Consider the following 9654-nt stretch of genomic DNA (forward strand, 5'->3'; position numbering starts at 1 on the left):
ATATAGAGGTGTACAAATGGAAACAAACAGCATTGAAGCTATGTTGTGTGAATTAAAAGTATTTATAAACAGGTGAATTCAGTTCCCCATTATCTGACATCTATGAAACATATGAAGGGAATGTAAGGTTGAATCACTCTCTTTGTGTGTGCGTGTAGGCATATTTATTTATGTATGTGTAAGTAAATATATATACATATACATATATACATACATATATATATATATATATATATATATATATATATATATATATAGTGTAAACAGAGTTAGTGGTTGTTATAACCGACTAAGGAATAAAATATGTGTATATACTACGTCACCTATTTTGTTGTCATGCTTTGTATTAAAAAATTAAAAATAAGCTATAAATATGGTCCAATCGATGTGTTGTTAATCTGAGGTTTTCTCCATTTTCTGATTATTTATATATATATACACATATATAAAGAGAGAGAGAAAGAGAGAGATTGGCTGCTTGTTTCTCTGGGATTGGTCAAATCGATGTAGACACCCCTACTGTCACAGATAGTGGCTCTTCTTTAAAGTATTTGAGCGTAAAATATTGCTTGTGTATGCTGAGAGAGGTTTCATCCGTAATGCTTAGGATGTTATCCATTGTTTGTATAATGCTTAGTTTCTCAATAATACAGAGTTCACATTTGTTGCCCAATCCTCTATATTTTTTGGTCTTAGTAATAATTTTCCATCCTATCTGGGGGTTGCTTATTCTACCTTTTCTCAATGTCCATATCATATTTGACAGGGATGTTGCATGCTTTTCTATTTTTGTCTCTGACTGATGCCAGGTGTTGTGTATACCTTTCCTTGAACAAGTTGCACTTCATTCCTATATACGTCTTTGCTACTCCATTAGGGTCCGTGATTTTGACCTTGTATATAAGTCCTTTCTCGAGACAGTATCTTCTGCTCTAATGCTTTGGAGTGTGCATCACTTTTGGATATGAACTACTGATGATTATATATATATATATAATCAAATGAATAATAACAGACGATGGATAATTGTCAGCTCATTACAGCTGTTTCTTACATAACTTTTTAATAGAAGAATAAGGACATTAATTATTATAAAAGACTATAATCAACAGATGAGAAATAATTTTACAAAACAAAAGAATACAGCAGTTGTATATATATATATATATATATATATATATATATATATATATATATATATATATATATATATATATATATATATATATATATATATAGAACAACAAGAATATATATAGACATACAGATACTTTTATTAAAGCTCAAAAGATCTTCCCAAACGGTTACTCAGAGTTTCATGTTACTGTTTGTTAGACAGTTGTGATTATACAGCTTTTCTGCTGTATGATCACAACTGTCTGATGAACAGTAACATGAAACTCTGAGTAACAGTTTGGGAAGATTCTTTTGCAGCTTTAATAAAAGCATATTACTCTACCTTTAGTATTCAAGTATCATTTTTCTCCACCTTGCTTTGCATTTATGCATTTACTCATGTATATAGATAGATAGACAGACAGACAGATAGATAGATAGGTAGACAGATACTTATACACCTATGTATGTGTGTGTGTGTGTGTATATATATGCATACAGGTGAAAACACAACAGAGTAAGTGTGTGTGTCTAATTTTCTGACAACGTATGAACAAATGCAAGTTATCTTCCAAAACCTTTTCTTAATAACTGAGCCTCAAAGAGTTAAAGCATCATATCATGTAGAATCCCCTCTGAAGGGGTCTCACCACCCATTGTGTCTCTCCTCCTAGGGGGGTCTCCCCCCCTCTTCAGGGATCTCACCAACCAGAGAATAATCATACAAGATTCTGTTTCAGAAGATTTGTAACGAGAAACAAAAATTTACCCTTGCACTATTGCACACAAATTGATGGCCTACGTGTGTGTGTGTGTATATGTATATATTTATGTAGATATACATATATGTACATATATATATGTGTGTGTGTGTATATATACATACATATATACATGTGTGTGTGTAATATATATATGTTTATATATAGATATGTATTTGTATATTCATTTATATATATTTGTATGTGAATATATCGTCATCATCACCATAATCATCATCATCATATATACACACATATACATACAAACATGCCCACACCCATGGATAGTCATGTGTAGAGAAAAAGATTCAATTATTGTCACCACGATATGTGCACCGCAGTTGTGCAGCGAGAATTTATGCACATGATATTTACATTCCCAATGCAATGATGCATATACATACATACACTCATATATATATATATACATATATTCTTTGATACATATATATATATATATATATATATATATATATATATATATATATATATATATATATATATATATTTATATACATATTTTTGTGTGTATATATATATATATATATTTACATATATATATATATATATATATGTATATTTATATTTATGTATATATATATATATTTATATACATATATATATGCACACAGACATATATATATATATATATTTATATATATATATATATTTATATATATATATATATATGTGTGTGTATATATATATATATATACACATATATATATATATGTATATATTTGTATGTATGTATGTCCAAACGTTGCAACATATATATATACAAGAAATCTCACCGCTGTCGTTTTTTCTTGGTGCAGTTGCACAAATGTAAATCTAGATATGTGCACACATACATGAAATGTATGGTGCAAAATAAATGCAATTGTATGCAGATGTGCATTCGTGTATAAAGACGCTGTGCCGTAGCGAGGCATTCAGTTGTAAATAAATATCTATTTCCATGTGTGCATACATAACAAATCTATTTGCAGCGGCGGCAGAAATCAATGCAGCAAGCACACATACACACACATGCATATGAGTGTGTGTGTGTGTGTGTGTGTGTGTGTGTGTGTGTGTGTCACAAAACCATTGTTTGATGTACCATTTAGATCAAGCCACACTGTTGTGGGTGTTGTTGTTATCTAGCCCCTAGGTCAGCCCCCAGTGAAGAGGATCCCAATCAAAAAGACGATGATCTGGATTATATCATGCATGCTTCCTTTTATTGTAAAAGAGCAGAGTGATTTGGAAGAGATCTGGCTGTTATTTCTAGTAGGTTGCTTACCTTGTTGACCCAGAGTTGGTGTTTAACCCCTGATTAATTCTGACCCAGAAGACTTATGGTCAAAAGCATTCTAGCCATGACCATCCCATATTTTAATAGGACAGTGTGTCATCTCCTTAATTAAGAAAGACAAGCTGTTGTTTGATGGAGATTTAGCTGCTATTTCTAAAAGTCTGAGTAAGCATAGAGAGGGGCTGTAATATTGTGCAAGCTTCCAACAATGTGCAGCAAAAATGCAATTGTTAAAATGTAATATTGTGAGTCAGCAATTAGTGGAAGTACTGCAACAAGGTCACTGCACTAATTGGTGCACTTTTGTGCACCAATTATCTAATGAATACGATAAAGGTTATTGGTTGGTGCTCATTGTATTACTTGGCACCACTGTATATTACTGAATAGAGCCAGTAGGCTAGAAATGGCAGCCAGAGAGCCTCTAATTATGCCACACTGCTTTAGCAAACAGATGTGAGATAATGCAGTCCTAGGATTTGAAATCAAAACAGACAAGGTGGTCATGTTTGGAATGCCTTTTACCACATTTTCCTCAGCTTTCTGGCTAGGTCCTGATATTTTCCAATTTTTTTTTTTTTTTTTTTTCAATTTCTTTCCTATTGACACTCTGCTATTATCTCAGGAAATCTTATAATCTCAAACTGTTTATTTAATCCTCTCTAATCATATCTGGTTTTCTTGCCTCAAGAGTAAGTTCAGTTTTTATGGAGAAATCCCACAAGCTCTTGTAATTCTCATGTTTTTTTCCACAGCCTCTGGTTCATGTTCATACCATTTTTTCTGCTGTTTCGAAGCCATACACTCACCTAACATTCCAATACATTCTTCGGCCTACACAGTCATGGTTCCTTTGTTGGTCAGTATATTGCACTCACTGAAAATATGATACGTTCATCTCCTTTTCTGAAGATTCTACATTTGTTGTCTGACTGAGGTTCGTTGATCTTTGCCTTTGTCACATTTATTCTAAGAGTTTCTTCCTGAGCAGCTGCAATTAGTATTTCTGTCTCTTGTCTCATATTCTTGTCTGTCGGCCATCAGCCAGCCATCTTTACTGGCAATATTTTTGGCTTGTTGCATGCATCAGCCATGGAGCTCCATTTCTTTCTATTTGTTTATTCTGTTGTTCTTCTTTTTTTCTTAGAATTCTTTTACTGTTTTGGTCACCTTTTTGCATAGCTCTGGTCGGAAATAGTATTCTTTCATTATTCTGTACAACTTAATTTTCCAAACCCATCCATCTTTAGATTCTGAGATCAAATTCCGCCAAGGTCAATTTTGCCTTTCATTCTTTCTGGGTCTATAAAATAAGTACCAGTTGAGTCTTGGAGTGAATGTAATGGATTATCCCCAAATAAATTTTAGGCCTTGTGCCTATTGTAGAAACGATTATTATTATTATTATTATTATTATTATTATTATTATTATTGATTGAGAGACCAGTGTATGCCATCAAAGTGACACTGGGGTAAAATATATGAAGCCCAATATACCCATCATGACTACCTAAGTACTAAGGGTACACCAAGCACATGCATCACAACCACATGTGCGCCACATGGTGATCTCATATCAAGATAAACAGTGCATGACCTTGCAGTGGGGTCTAGTTAGAATTTTATTCAGGTCGAGTAGCCCATCCCGCTCAAAAGGTCCCTGAATAAGGGTTGTTTAAGGATGTTGAACGAAACACCCATGTTTCCAGAGGTGAATTATTCAAACCCCAAAGAGTTCCTCTCAACACATGGCCATGATACTCCCCCACTACTTCTGCTCCTGATCAGAGATGCACATATCGTCAGCCACCAAGGGACATGCTCAACTGGTTAAAGTCAAACAACTGACAAGTAAATCTGTGATATTGAGCAGAATATTTGCTGCAGCCCATCTTTTATACAAAAACAAAACAATGTAGATGATAACACTTCCAGTCAGTTAAGATGAGAAGCCATGAGAGCCACTGCCTGGTACTGCATCCGGGCATCAATTATTATTATTATTATTATTGTTTTCAGTCGTGTTTGTTTGTTTGTCCATGGACAAGATATCTCAAGAACTGCTGGATGGATTCAGATGAAATTTTCAGGGATGTTTGGCCTCATGACTGGTATGAACTGATTAGATTTTAGGATCGATCCGGTACCAGACATGGATTCTGGATTATTTTTACTGTTTTATTTTTACTTAATTTTTGAGAGGTCAGGTTCATTTTTAGTGTTCTTGTTTGTGAGACTGAAACAAATAAAAGAATATATATATATATATATATACAAATATATATATGCTGTTCATTTCAGTAAGACTTCATGTTTCTATGCAATACTCATTATTATAACGAGTATATTGTTTAATTGATCAGTCAACTTGAATACTCAGAGTGGAAACAGATGGAAGAATGATGGGGCGTGTGTGTGTGTGTGTGCTTCATTACTTTGTGGTCTGGCATCAGCAGCGATGGTGTGAAGATTGTGAGAGAGAGAGAGATAGGGGGGAGGCAAAAAGACCAACGGAGGGAGTAAACAGAAGGGTAAGAGTGGGAGGAAGTGTATGAAACAGCAGTCATTATATATATAGAGAGAGAGAGAGAGGGGCTGAGGAGATGCTTAGTGTAAGGGAGAGAGTGGGAGGAGAAATTGTGTGAGTGCAGTAAAATATTGAGGGAGAGTAGGAGACAGAGTAGAGTAACAATGTGAGGGTGATGGTGGGGAAGTATAGAGAGATAGTGAGGGAGTATGCAGGAGGGAAAGAGGATAGAGTTAGTGAGAGAGGAAGTGAAACGTGAATGGTGGTAAGAGGGAGAGAGAGAGAAGGAGAGAAATTGAATGAGAGGACAGTAGTTGTAGTATGAGAAGGAAGAGGTAAGAAACAGTGGAAGGAAATGGAAGATTGCAGCAGACAGGGAGAAAGAAAGAAGGGGAAAGAGAAGAAGCAGAGGGTGACAGAAGGGTATAGGAGGAAGGGGAGGAGACAATAGTGGAGAAAGGGGAGGGTAAAGAATAATGGGTGTTAGTGAGAGAGAGAGAGAGAGAGAGTGGTGGAGTGGAAGAAAGTGTAAGACTACAGGTATCAGAGAAAGGGGGAAAATAAGGTGGGTGGAGAAATAGAAGGAAAGAGAATGAGAAGAAGACGAAAAGAGATTTTGAGTAGAGAGAGAGAGAGAGAAAGAGAAGAGATGGAATGAGAGAGAATGAGTGAGTAGGGAAGGGTAATAGTGTAATGGGGAGGAATGAGTAGGAGAAATGGAGATTTCAGAGGAAAGATAGAGAGGAAGACAGAAGGGGAGGAATGGGGAGAGAGAGAAAGAGAGAGGTGTGAGGGGGGAGTTGAAGAGGATATTGTAATAGGTTGGAGGGAGAGATATGGGGGAGAGTGTGAGAGTGGGTGCAGTTGGAGTAGAAATGGTTTGAGTAGAGAAAGAGGGGGAATGGAGGGACAGTGGGAGAGGAGTTAAGATAAAGAGTAACAGAAGAGAGAGAGAGAAAAATGAAGTGTAGAAATAGAAAGAGTCAGACGAAGGAGATGAGAGAGAAAGAGTGAGAGTGGATGGAAATAGGGAAGAGGAAAGTGTAAAGTAGAAATAGAAATGGTGCAACTGGAGAGAGGGGGGAAGAGAGAGAGAACCTAGCAACCTTCTGACCACAGATACTGCAAATTCATTTTACTTAGTTCAAATGTTGTGGTGGTGGAGGTGGTGGTGGTGGTCAAGTCGTCGTCATCATGGTGATGGTGATGATGCTGGTGGTGGTGGTGGAGTTGAAAGACACCTCATTGATACACCACTGTTGTGGGGATGGATTTAAGGTCTCAGTTTAGGGAGTCAAGTCAGTTGTTAGTTTGGTGTGAAGTGTTTAAGGTTGTATGGAGGCCCTAGGTGGGAATAGGCACAAGTGAGGTATCATCTGAGAAGTGGGATGTTGTTATGGAGAACGAGAACCATGGGGCCTCTCTGAAGGGATAGATTGTGGACCAGAGGGATCTCCATCAACACTTAGTGCAATAGGGCAACAATTTGACAAGAAATTCCTAATCCAAGTGACAAAAGATGGACGAAGGCCACAGATGGTCAGTTCTGACTGAGAGATTCACTTGCAGATAGCTTTACTGATGTTGAGGTCAAAGGTACTGCTTTTACCGAATTTCTCAAGGGCAAAAGACCACTGATGAGTGACACAGAAGTAAGGTCAGCATTGTGTCCAGCTTAATGAAAGCAGTCTTGGAAAGGGAAGGCATTGAGAGAGAGAGAGAGAGAGAGAAAGAGAGAGAGAGAAAAAGAGAGAGAGAAAAAGAGAAAGAGAGAGAGAGAGATTGAATGTCTCTTCGTGGAGATGGTTTTTATTAATGGCTGTTTTGATATTGGAGATGATTAAGATTATTGGCTGGGTCTCAGGAGTTGCCTGTCTTGGGAATGAGACTGTGATACACACACACACACACACATAAAGAGAAATAGAGAGAGACAGGCAGACAGAAAGGAAGCGATAAAGACAATGAGAGAGAAAGGGAGACAGACAGCTTTGGCAAGTTTGGATTTAGTACAAAAGTACATTGTTTAGGGCAAATGGAAGGGATATTATAAGGGCTGGGAAGCAATGAGAAATATTTGCATTTTTCATGGAAAGGTGTGCAGCATAAGGAACTAGGGGGGAAAGAACTAGTTTTGTCAGAGAATGACCAATTGCATGCAGTGTTGGACTTGGAGGTAAAGACAATAGCAAAAGTTGGGATCAAATGTTTTACAGAACTGGCATGGTTGAGAAGTGAAGCAAAGAAAGATTGTAGCAGTTTGTGAGAAATCCATTTTTGTAATGGACCCAAAGGATCCATTTGTAGGTTTGGAAAACAGGATTGCTTATGTTGCATTAAGACATCCTTCACAGTTTGGACAATGATCTTGCAGATATTGCAGAGCTGAGGTAGAGAGTATGAATTGGTCAATCATTCCCCCCCCCCCCCGAGTGTTGTTTGTGTGAACAATTGCAGCTGAGGTGCGAGTGAAGAACTTGCTGTGTATGAGATGTAGAGATACTTGCCTAAGATGATGGTTTCACTCAACCATGTAACTGTTTCTGATTGGTCAGCAATGGAACACGTGTGTGGCCAAGAATAGTTAACACAGAGTTGGCAGAGCTCAGACTGATCAGCCAAGGGCCAAGGAGAATTCCCTACCCTGCAGGTAGGGACTTGTGGAGGGTCAGGGTGATAGCATTAAATATTAAAAGAATGAAGATGTTAGCCAGGGGTTAGGGTGCAGTTGCTAACATTGTTGTTCTGGTTGTTTCAAAACTAGGTCAGTCCTAATTGAGCAATCCTATGAGAAAAGACATTCCATCTATGACCACCCTGTCTTTTCTTAATATACAGGAAATCCGAGGCCCCATTATCCAGCAGATTAGGGTGAGGGTTAATGGGAGTTTGGTTGTCATTTCTAGCCAGTTGAAGGAGAACCCCTTCTCTCATTGGATTGGTGGTGGTGGTGGTGGTGGGGGTGACGCTATTGCTATGCAATATATTAACTTCAAATCCCCTCTCCCCATATACTGCACTCCTCCACCCTCAACCACCAGTTCTAACCCGTCACCCCACCACCATCACAGTTTGGAACAAAATCCCATTGGTTTCCTCTGTGTGTATGCATCTGTATGTGTAAGTGTGTGGGTGTGTGTGTACATATGTGTGCTTGTGTCTCTATGAATATGTTTATGTATGTATATGCACGTGTGTATGTGTATTATGTTTGTGTGTGTCTATGCATGTGTGTGTGTGTTCTGTCCCCCTTGGTCCAGTCCCAGCTGGTCACTACTGGACTTGTCCAGTCACAACTGACCTACATTACTCTCTCTAATGTCCACTTACACTGTAATTAGGAGAATGGGGGAGGGGACGGTGGTTGGTGCAGTGGCGTTGTTATCTGGACGGTGGGGGGGGGGTATCTGGAATGTTGTTGTTGTTGGTGGTGGTGGTAGTTTTGATGGTGAGGGGTAATGGTGGGGGATGTAGTAATGGCGGTGTAGACAACAGAAGAGGTTGATATGATGTAGTTTACATATTTCAGGTTTTTTATGTATTTTAACCTATTTTAGCCTATAGTATAAATATATTAGCCTATAGTTTAGATATTTAGCCTATAGTTTAGGTATTTTGCCTATAGTTTAGATATTTTTGCCTATAGTATAAATATTTTGCCTAGTTTAGCCTATAGTATAAATATTTTGCCTATAGTTTAGATATTTTGACCTATTGTTTAGATTTTTTTGCCTATAGTTTAGATGTTTTAGCCTATAGTATAAATATTTCAACCTGTAGTATAAATATATTTAGCCTATAGTTTAGATATTCTAGCCTGTAGTATAAATATATTAGCATGTATTTTATATATTTTATCCTGTAATTTAGATATTTTAGTCTATATTACATATATGTGTGTGTATACAGACATATATATATATATATATATATATATATATATATAGATA

At 37.0% G+C, this 9654-nt stretch overlaps 1 protein-coding gene across 4 annotated transcripts in view; it reads right to left on the bottom strand.

Moving 5' to 3' along the window:
- The window catches only part of LOC106873951 (protocadherin 18), a 71709-nt gene that overhangs the window by 8561 nt on the left and 53494 nt on the right, over positions 1-9654 (bottom strand). The window contains exon 4 of one of the 4 annotated variants that reach the window (XM_052972932.1): positions 4671-5413. The exons of the other annotated variants lie outside the window; for them this stretch is intronic. The gene's annotated coding sequence lies outside the window, so the exon portion shown is untranslated. Of the gene's footprint in view, positions 1-4670; positions 5414-9654 lie in introns of those variants that run through there. 4 annotated transcript variants of the gene reach the window in all.

This window comes from Octopus bimaculoides, chromosome 14 (genome assembly GCF_001194135.2).
Source record: "Octopus bimaculoides isolate UCB-OBI-ISO-001 chromosome 14, ASM119413v2, whole genome shotgun sequence".
NCBI lineage: Eukaryota > Metazoa > Mollusca > Cephalopoda > Octopoda > Octopodidae > Octopus > Octopus bimaculoides.